Below are 10,148 nucleotides of genomic sequence, written 5' to 3'. Positions count from 1 at the left end.
AGTAATAAATTAATTTTGATGTATAGAGGTGATAAAAATATGTTAATGTGAGTAATATGTAATTTAAATTCCCAATTCAGAATTAGTCTGTGAAATTCTTTAGTAAGCCATGTTTATATTATTTCAAATTCTGAGTTTCCTTCAAGAATCAAGGTCACATAGTCTGGAGGAAATGGTTCTAGACTTTCTTTCAAATTTAAATACTTTCTGAGAACAAAATACTTCAGAAAATTTTCCCCCAAAATACTACACACACACACACAGAGAGAGAGAGAGAGAGAGAGAAAGTCATGATTACATAGATATTGGTATAGAGATCAATAGATGGTTGGATGGGTGGGTGGGTGGATGGATGGGTGGATGGATGGATAGATGGATAGATGGATAGATGAATAGAAACATCAAGGTAGAAAGAACACTAAATTAAACTCAGCTGACACATATTCTAGCTTTTGACCTGCCTCTAACCTTGGTTAAGCCATTTATGTCTTCTGGCTCAACGTTCCACAATAATACAATAAGAAGTTGGATTAGATGAACTTTTAGGTATTTTTTCTTCTAAGGACATATTATTAAAATCCTCCTAGTGAAACAATTTCAACTCCTGCAGTCATTTTGTTGCCTCTCTATTGCTCCTTGTATCTCCCTCTGAGTCTCCTTTTTAACACCAGCACTGATAATAGAAGCTAATACTCTTAGAACAAAACTCATCTGGTCAAGGCTGCAGTTTACAAAGGACGTTAGATCAAAGGAAAATTAAGAAGGTTAGAGTTTGCTTTAAAAAACATATTGGAACAAACAAAAGAAATTCTATGCCCATCAAGAGAATTGTTCAGGAACCAGTAATCTCATTTAATCGAGTATTTCCACATTAATATAATTTTCTGTTTGGGGCTGAGCCACATGCAAGCTTATTTATGCATGAACAGATCAAATCAACATCTCTCTTCTAGACTTTACAGCCACTTCCCCAAGATGACCTAAGGGAAGTGATTCTAGTGATGACAGATTATATTAGAATATCAAATTCACAGTAGAAAAAAATTATAATATGCATTGAAATTCCTATAAGGTGGGTACTTTCTAACTTTAGAATGGAGAACCATTAACACATGGTAAATTTCTTCTAATGTATACCATGAGTAAAATAATTTGTTTTGTGACATTATTTGTGGAGAGAAAAAGTAATATTTATATTTTAATTCAACTGTCACAAGCTTGGTTTTGAAATAAATGCTACAGTTGGATACCTTTGGTCAAAATTAATGATGTCCCAAATATTTCAGCTAAACTAAATATTGATTCTTTGAAAACAAACAAGGTGTTCATTATGTAGGAATAAGGGACTGAGGCTAGCCCAAGTTTTCTATTACCCATTTATCCTCTACTTTAAAAAGTATTAAACATTTAGATATTATTTACATTAGCTTCAGCCTTCTGCTGGAGTTATTCAAGCCATCTGCTAGGGAGAATTCTTCTTCTTTTTTTTCCAGAGTTTCAAATCAGTTCTGAGACCTACCGTCTTTTGAAGGGCAGATAGAAAGTCTAATGTGTAACCACAGGACAGTTTAAGGTCCCCAGCACCCCATATTACTTTTCCTGTGGCAGAGCTGATGAGCCTTTGCGCATGGAATCATTCTATATTTGAGGAAAGTTCAATAGGCCAGTCCCTCTTTTGATTTAATAAGAACGTTAAAAGTGCCACAAGAATTAAAAATAGTCATAGCTTGCCACCTTCACAGGACTGTTTCCGTGAGGAAGGGACAGCAATCATGCCTATAAAGGATCTCTAGAAATGCTGGGTCATATACATTATACTGATATATGTGCATGCGTGTGTGTGTGTGTGTGTGTATGTGTGTGTGTGTTTGAGACAAGGTCTTGCTCTATTACCCAGGCTGAAGTACGGTTTCACAGTCATAGCCCACTGCAGCCTCAAACTCCTCTATTCAACCTATCTTCCCACCTCAGCTTCCTGGGTAGCTGGGACAACAAGCACACGCCAACACACTTGGCTATCTTTTCTTTTCTTTCTTTTCTCCTGCCTTTCCCCTGCCTCCCTCCCTCCCTCCTTCCCTCCCTCCCTCCCTTCCTTCCTTCTTTCCGTTCTTCCTTCCTTCTGTTTCTCTCCCTCTTTCCTTCTTTCTTTTTTTCTGTAGAGATGGGGTCTCACTATGTTGCCCAAGCTGGTTGCCAAATCCTTGGCTCATAATCCTTCTGCCTTGGCCTCCCAAAGCACTGGGATTGCAGGCATGAGCCGCCATGCCCACTACTGGTGTTCTCAGTGGTAGAGATGATGGAGAAGAATCAGGACATGTAAGATAAGCTGTTTTTACTCTGGACCAGAGTTTTTCTGCATTTCCCACCTGCAAATCTGTGAGCAACCACAATTGTCTCTTTGTTGCTGTTGCTTTATCAGTAGGATGGGCAGTTGGAAGTCTCCAGAAGGAAGTTAGATTTTTCTGTCTAGGGTGGAGCTGGTATAAGACTTGTGGGAGGCCGTACCCTGTCATGCTCCCTGTACACTCCGGACTGCCTGTATGGGTATAGCAGGTACTCATTTAACTCCTTTATTTATACCCTTGGGAGTGCTGGTGAAGGCACACTGTTGTGCACCCTCATTAGCCAGCTCCTTGGCAATCCTATCTCAGAAGGGGCAGACATTTTGTGTGTCTTCCCCATCATCCCTCCCTACCAACTTCCCTGGAGACTATCTCAACATGTTCACCTGAGATGCATCATGTGTTAATGCAAAGTAAAGACGCCTGTACAATAACATTTTTTTAAAAATCAAAAAAATAGCAAGGTATCAGTGATGACTGTCTTTTACAGATCTCCATGATTGAGGTCTATGAAGGAGACAGGAAGGCAATGGTTACAGCCGGAAAAGGACAAAGCCTTAGACTCCAGTGCACTGTTCTCTTTCAACTTCAGAGGGTTGTCACGGCATTTTAATTACTCTCCTGTAATAATTTCCGTCTGGGTTCCTGTCCCAAGGTTCCTTATCCTCTCACTTTCATTCTCTTTCCCCAGGCATCTCCGGACAATTCATATGAGTGTTTACCAAAGCTTGAGTTACTCTCAAATTTCCTTGTGAAGCCGGCCCAAGGCTGATAACAGCTATGACTGAAGGTCCCTTCTCCTGCCTTTATTCTTCCTTGTTGGGCCTAATCCTTAGCTTCTCAGTTCCTACCTGGTGTGAAATCCAAAACAGCTTTTCTTACCTTGGTATGCTCAGTGCTTAGAGTGGGTGTTTAATTCTTCCTGTTTTCTGCTCAACTGTATACAACTGTTTAAAAATCAAAAGGTTAAACTTTAAAATGTTAAAGTATTAGATTTTACATTTTTAATTAAAATAAGCTATCTTTATTCATCAAATTAGTAATGATAGGGAGTTTTGGAAAATAAGCTTTCTACTAGACTGCTTTCAGAAACATTGATTGCTTCATTTCTGGAGGAAGATTTGGCAATATGTATCAAAAGCCTTAAACATGTTAGTACCGTTGACCTAGCAATTTTATTTCTAAATATGAGACCTAATAAAACAAATATATGTACAAAGATACTCATAGAAGCCTTGTTTATAAGGAGTATATAGAAATACCTTGTTAAGCAAGTGAATAGTTTAGTCATTTATGGCACATTTTTACAGTAGAATGCTATGTGATCGTTGAAAGGTGATGAAGAGTTAGTCTTCCTCAGTATCCGGGAATTAGTTCCAGGACACCCTCTTCCCCACCTCTCACTGTGGGTATCAAAAACCAACAAAGCTCAAGTCCCTGATATATAATGGCGTAGTATTTGCATATAATCTACACACATCCACCTGTATACTTTTGATATTATTTATTTATTTTTGAGACAGCATCTCCCTCTGTCACCCAGGCTGGAGTGCAGTGGCGTGATCACAGCTCACTGCAGCCTTGACTTCTAGGGCTCAAGCAATTCTCCCACTTCAGCCTCCCCAGTAGCTGGGACTATAGGTGTGCACCACCACAGCCAGCTAATTTTTGTATTATTAGTAGAGACGGAGTTTCACTGTATTGACCAGGCTGGTCTCGGACTCCTGAGCTCAAGCAATGTGCCTGCCTTGGCCTCCCAAAGTTCTGGGATTACAGGCATGAGCCACTGCACCCGACCCTCCTATATACTTTAAATCATCTTTAGGTTATTTATATCACCTAATAAAATATAAATGTTATCTAAATAGTATTTGTACTATAATGTGTAGGGAATCATGACAAGAAAAATATTTGTACTTGTTCAGTACAGATGCAATTATTTTTTGAATATTTTCAATCCTCAGTTGAATCTACAGATGTGGAACTCACGAATACAGAAAACCAACTGCATATGTGCTAATACAGAAAAAAGTCTTACATACTTTTAAGACAAAAATGTGAGCTCCAGAACAATGTAAAATTATAACAAAATATTATCAGTGGCTATCTCGGGGTAATAAAATTATAGTTGAAATATTTTTAAATCTCCTTTTCATATGAACTTTTAAATTTTATCATCATAAACTTCTATCTTTCAAGATTAATTTTTAAAATTTTCACATTGATTCAATTTTTTAAGATATTAGCTTAATGTACCTACTTCTTAATAACATTGAGACAAATTATTGGAAAGGCAGATAAACTTTTTTGGAAATAAAAAGAGAAGCCAATGAAGGCATGAATAATTGAAATCCAATGGTAGTTTAAAAATTTATCATTCATCTTTTCTTTTTAACCAAATATGCAAATAAGACATACAGTTACTGAGTTTCATTTCTGCAATTCCTGTGTTCCCTGAACATTTTGGGGAAATATGAAATAATGAAAATTGTGGGATAATACAGAGTGACTAGAGTGGGAAGAATTATATATAACCCACAAATAATCAACCAATTATGCATATATGGAGCTATTAATTTGCTCAAGTTTGATTATAAGCCTTTGATAATCAATGTCCATATTGATCAAAAGAGATTGATGGGACCCAGGAATTCTGTGGGGGCTAAGTCACTAGAATAAGTTGTTAAGGAGTGAAGTGTAGACACCCATAGTATTTCTTTTCATAGTATTTTCCACATTGCATTTTTCTCATAATTACTGTCTCAACCTCCTGTTAGGTTGTAAACTGTTAAGAGAAAGGATGCATCTCTTCTCTTTTTTTTTTTTTTTTTTGAGACAGAGTCTCGCTCTGTCGCCCAGGCTGGAGTGCAGTGACCGGATCTCAGCTCACTGCAAGCTCCACCTCCCGGGTTTACGCCATTCTCCTGCCTCAGCCTCCCGAGTAGCTGGGACTACAGGCGCCCACCACCTCGCCCGGCTAGTTTTTTGTATTTTTTAGTAGAGACGGGGTTTCACCGGGTTAGCCAGGATGGTCTCGATCTCCTGACCTCGTGATCCGCCCGTCTCTTCTCTTGAATGTAATTTCTTTTCCCTCCATACGCCTGGTATGGCTGCACTGGCAATACATTGCACGTCTTTAATGAATGAGTAACAAACTCTTTGTTATTGATGGTCTTCTACCCACAAAGCGTATCTTGAACCTTCATTTTCCCCCGCTCTGCAGCCAGCTTGGGCCAGATTCCCTGCCCATCACACCAGGGGAGACCTTAGACAGGTTCCCTTCATCCTCTCACTCCCTCCTCCTCAGCCTCAGTGTCCTCATCCAACAGGAGCAATTTTACTTGTCACGGCAAACTGCTGTGAGATCAAACAAGTAGCCACATGAGCTCCTTGAAGACAGCAACAGGGTCTTAACTCCCCTTGAAACCTTATGAACTGACTGCAGACCTCACCCCGCTAGCCTCCATAAATGTTAGGTCCTTTTCTCCCCTCCCCTTAAGGGGCTATGAGGTTTAACCAGAATGCTAGAGAGGCTTATTTGTAACAGAGAAGAGAAAACAAGTTGTTTCACCAGTGCTTAATTCAATTCCACACATTTCTAAGTCTCAGAATGTCTCAAATAGGAGAATTGGTCTGAAAATCTTCCCTCAGTAATTCTCCAAACTACCATTTGGCGCCTGAATAATTATTAACACCAATCTAATAATGGGAGGACAATCTATTTGTAGATATTTTCCTGAAAGTGGTTGTGATGGCGGCTTTAGTCCACTTTGTGTCATTTTTTTTAAGAGTTTCATCCTTTTATGTCATCAAGCTGTTAAATTTTATAGTTGAAAACTTTCAATTCCAAAAAGGCAAATACTTTGGTACATTCTCCTCCTACCTTTTTTCATTATTCCAAGTGAATCCAAACTTTTCTTCACTAATGAAAAATCATATATTTATCCATAGATTTTGCATCTGCTTCTGTTCCCTTATATATTAAGGTTTTCCCTCAATCCTTTTGCACTGTGCTTTTCAGGTAAGGAGCACAAAATTTTAAGTCAATTTTTTTTCTGATTTGAACATTCGTTTGAATAGTTACTGAGTTTTCAGTAAATGTTCAATTCATTGAACATTCATGCATCCATTTTTCAATTTTCCAAAATTTTGTTTATGTTTTGTGAGATTAATAACATACATGAAATTATACATTAGCAATAAATTATAAAGGATGAAATAAATAATTTTAAAATCGGAGATTACATCAGATTATGGTTCATCCTCTTGATTAGACAAAATATTCCTGACATTGTTCTTCCAGCTTTATGCCATGACTCTTTCCTGATGATCTCGACTGTGAGGAGAGTAAGTAGGTTCATAAAGCAGCTATCTCGACTGTTGGTGGTTGTCATGCGTGCATTCCTGCATCTTCTCCCTACCTTGCATAGTTATGGCATCACCCTTGATCACCCTGTAATTATAGCTATCAAACACGTGTTAGGTTTCATACAGAATCCAAGGGCATTATACGACCTTTTGCTGACGAGTCCCAAATGTAAACCTTCAGTTCTGATGTAACCCTAAATTTCAGCATCAAATTCAATAAAACATCTGATATCTATACTTCACTAATGGACACTTCAAACTCAACAAACCCCAAACACAGATCTTATGTATAAACCCCTAAAGGTGATACCTTCCCAGGCTTTCCACTGAAACTCCTAGCAGCGCCTTCCACTCAAGTGCTAACATTAAGTTCAAGGAATATCATAAACTCCTCCCCATTACTCATTTCACTTCTCTTCTTGGCTTCTAATTTTGACCACTATGTTCCATTCTGTTCTCAGTAGTAAAAATTATCTTTATAGAGCATCAATCAGATAATTTCAACCCAAACTACTGCTTAAAATCCTTCAAATTCTTCCCATTGCAGTTTGAAAAAAGTACGTAAGTTGTATGATATTGTTTGTTTGTTTGTTTGTTTTTCCCATGGGCTGACTAAATACCATTTCTGTATCCTACCAGACACAGGAGCCAGGCATATAGAGGTCGAAACATAACCTTTGCTTCTGACAACATTGGGGAATGCAGCCTGTGAGTGTGGGCCAGTGAGCTGCTGGCACAGAGGCCTGGGCTAGACAGTGGTACTGCCGGAAAATTGTGGGTCCCAGCACAGGAGAGGGAGTGTTCATCCTATGGTGGAGCACAAACCTGACACGTGCCCTCTGCAGGCAGGTGGATCCCCAACAAAGAGAACACAGAAGGGTCGCTCTGCCACTCTCCATGTCTCACCATCTGGTGAACTGGTTTCTCTCAGACAGAAAGAAGCCAAGACCCTTCTTCTTATGGAAAGCCCTCTCTGGGGGACATAGAACTCCTTCAACATTCACCATGGCTACAAGCCCCTCCACCATGGGGGTCCTTGCAGCTCCTCCACCCTGCAGGACTGTTTCACCACACCTCAGTCACAATGGCCTCCTCCTAGTCCTCAGCTCTGTTGAGTGCTTTTCTGCCTCCGCTCTTTGCATTTGTTCTTTTCTCTGCCTGCAAAGGGCATGTCCCAAGGCTGGATGCTTTTCATCCCTGAGGTCTTGGATCAAGTGGCCTCACCTCAGAAATGGCAAACAGAACACAAAATAAGATGGTAGAATCGTGTCTAAATGTACCTGTAACCATTATTACTGGAAGGAGTTATTTAAATCCAGCAACATGGTGCTTATGTAAGACAGAAGTAAAGCAAAGAAACTCAGAAGGTTGAAAATAAAGAATTAGAAAAAGGTATGACTGGCAAACCAAAAGATAGGGCAGAGATACTAATACCAAACAAAAGAGACTTTGAGGATAAAGCATTAAGACAGATGAAGTGGGATGATAGGTAATAATTATAAGGAACAATTAAGCTAATAGATATAAGGAAATTATGAACTTGTATGCACCTTAAAAAGTGGCTCTATGATTCATGTTGATATAGCAAAACCTGATGGAATTTTAAGGGAAATTGCCCAAACGATCATCATGGTAGAAGACTTTACCACCGGGCTGTGCCACATTAGCTTTGAGGCCAGGCAGTGAGGCAAGCCTGAAGATGCCTCGCTGAGAGGGAGGACCAGAAGCTCCATAAGAAAACGGGGGCAGAAGAATACACAGAACTGTTGCCTTCGTAAATGGATGGAGAAAGAGCTCCTAATAAAATGATGGATCTGCCTAAGGAGCTTCCTTCAGCTGCCTATAATAAAACCGGGAGCAATAAAATAAGAGAGATAAAAGTTTTATTTTCAAGGAGAATTTAGGGTAACTATAAAGAAACCACGGCTTTAGGATTCCAACATAAAACTGTTTCTCATCCCATCTCTCATAGCAAAAGATTCTCAGAGTGAATTAGTAATTTCCTCAGAATAAAGATCAAATCCAGGGCCCTCCCAGTAAAAGAGTTATTACAGGAATAAAAATATGTGAAACACTTGTTAAGACTTCAGAAAGACTTAAGACATTGTGGAACAATTCAGATAGACAGTGGGGCTTTTAAGAATCTTAATTTATCCCCTATCACTCTGATTTTGAGGTCCAAGTGGAAGGAGATCTGTTTTGAAGAGATTTATGGGTATAGCTTTTAATGAATACAGTAAATTTATAATTTGATACATAGAAAATGTATTAACTTTCTAAAGAATTATACTATATTGAACTCAAAAGACCAGAGAGAGTTTAAAATGATAAAAGAATTTTAAATCGTGCAGGAAAAGGTTAACTCAGTAGACCCACATTGCTCAAACCCTGCACATTCTGAGGGAAAGTCTGTGTTCAGGACTAGCCTTTGGCTGGTTCCTGGGATATGAGCTCTATGACCTGGAATATGCTGCCTGATGAGTGTTTTGGTATGCCTGAGGCCTTGGGACATACAGTACCAGTTCGACAATTAGTTTATGCTGACAATATGACTTACGGTGAATGCCTATTTTGCTGAGGGGAAGAAGGATTCTGAGTGACTTCCCAACAAAATCACTGGACACCAAGGTTCAGGGGAGCTTTTCTGGTTGTCATACATCGTTGCTGAGAGAATTAAGTACATTCCACAGGAATGGGACACCTGGAAGCTTGCACCAGGTTACTCCCGGAAGTCACACCATTTGCATCTTTCCTTTGCTGATTTTAATCTATATCTTTTCACTGTAATAAACCATAACTGTGTGAATAAAGCTTCCAAGACCAGTGAGTCTTTCTAGTAAATCATTGGGCCTAAGGTGGTCTTGGGAACCCCAATATACAGGCTATGAAAACCACTCAACTCCAAATAAAAGCCATTTCTCATAGGAAAAAAAAAATGCTTCTGAGGGTGGAACCAAGGGCCATGAAGAAACACTCCTTGAGGGCAGAACTGGGACCTAGTCAAGGAATGACAAATTTATGCCTGTCAGGATTTCAAAATTTCTATGAATTCACAGGCTACTGTGGGCCTTCTGTTTTCACCCTTTGTAAATAGGAAAGCCTTTTTGGTTTTCCTGGCACAGCCTTACCTATATGTGTTAGGTGTATGGAAGACAACTTGAATTTTGATTTCATTGGAGGGCCCACTTCTGAAGAGCATCATCTGCACATGGACCTAAACTAGGTAAGGAGACCCTGAACCTCAAGCCTGAACCCTATGTCGTAACAGAATGACAACTTTGGAAGGCATTCTAGAGAATGAATATATAATGTATATGGTAGAACTGTGAATCATTAGGGGTCAGGGTTATGGTAATTCATTAAATTAGTACCTCCATTTACCCATACTTCTCATTATTTATGCCTATCCTTGAATCTAGGCTGAGCCTGTGACTTAAT

This window comes from Theropithecus gelada, chromosome 8 (assembly GCF_003255815.1).
Source record: "Theropithecus gelada isolate Dixy chromosome 8, Tgel_1.0, whole genome shotgun sequence".
In the NCBI taxonomy this organism is placed as follows: domain Eukaryota; kingdom Metazoa; phylum Chordata; class Mammalia; order Primates; family Cercopithecidae; genus Theropithecus; species Theropithecus gelada.
This window is presented reverse-complemented; position numbering follows the sequence as displayed.